Source organism: Arachis hypogaea, chromosome 10, assembly GCF_003086295.3.
Source record: "Arachis hypogaea cultivar Tifrunner chromosome 10, arahy.Tifrunner.gnm2.J5K5, whole genome shotgun sequence".
In the NCBI taxonomy this organism is placed as follows: Eukaryota; Viridiplantae; Streptophyta; class Magnoliopsida; order Fabales; family Fabaceae; genus Arachis; species Arachis hypogaea.
This window is the reverse complement of record NC_092045.1, coordinates 34,185,263-34,186,331: the sequence shown is the minus strand read 5'-3', so window position 1 is coordinate 34,186,331 and position 1,069 is coordinate 34,185,263. Positions and strand designations below refer to the sequence as shown.

Genomic DNA, 1,069 nt, shown 5'->3' with positions numbered 1-1,069 from the left:
TGCTGAGAAGATGATGGAAAAGGCTTGCTATTGCTAAACCTGTTTCTTCCACCATTATTGTTGAAACCTTGTTGGGGTCTCTGTTGATCCTTCCATGAAAAATTTGGATGATTTCTCAATGAAGGATTATAGGTGTTTCCATAGGGTTCTCCCATGTAATTCACCTCTTCCATTGAAGGGTTCTCAGGATCATAGGCTTCTTCCTCAGATGAAGCCTCCTTAGTACTGCTTGGTGCATTTTGCATTCCAGACAGACTTTGAGAAATCATATTGACTTGTTGAGTCAATATTTTATTCTGAGCCAATATGGCATTCAGAGTGTCAATCTCAAGAACTCCTTTCTTCTGACTAGTCCCATTGTTCACAAGATTTCTTTCAGAAGTGTACATGAATTGGTTATTTGCAACCATTTCAATCAGCTCTTGAGCTTCAGTAGGCGTCTTCTTCAGATGAAGAGATCCTTCTGCAGAGCTATCCAAAGACATCTTGGATAGTTCAGAGAGACCATCATAGAAAATACCTATGATGCTCCATTCAGAAAGCATATCAGAAGGACACTTTCTGATTAATTGTTTGTATCTTTCCCAAGCTTCATAGAGGGATTCTCCTTCCTTCTGTCTGAAGGTTTGGACCTCCACTCTAAGCTTACTCAATTTTTGAGGTGGAAAGAACTTTGCCAAGAAGGCATTGACTAGCTTTTCCCAAGAGTCCAGGCTTTCTTTAGGTTGTGAGTCCAACCATGTCCTAGCTCTGTCTCTTACAGCAAAAGGGAATAGCATAAGTCTGTAGACCTTAGGGTCAACCCCATTAGTCTTTACAATGTCACAGATTTGCAAGAACTCAGCCAAAAACTGATGAGGATCTTCCAGTGGAAGTCCATGGAACTTGCAATTCTGTTGCATTAGAGAAACTAATTGAGGCTTAAGCTCAAAGTTGTTTGCTCCAATGGCAGGGATAGAGGTGCGTCTCCCATAGAAATCGGGAGTAGGTGCAGTGAAGTCACCCAACACCTTCCTTGCATTGTTGGCATTGTTGTTGTTTTCGGCTGCCATAGGTTCTTCTTCTTTGA

At 41.4% G+C, this 1,069-nt stretch overlaps 1 non-coding gene across 1 annotated transcript; it reads left to right on the top strand.

The window, feature by feature from the left end:
- The first annotated feature begins 539 nt into the window (after window positions 1-539).
- Window positions 540-647, top strand: LOC112719127 (small nucleolar RNA R71). Its single transcript, XR_003161442.1, has one exon. It is a non-coding gene; the product is annotated as a small nucleolar RNA R71 (small nucleolar RNA).
- The last annotated feature ends 422 nt before the right edge of the window (window positions 648-1,069 follow it).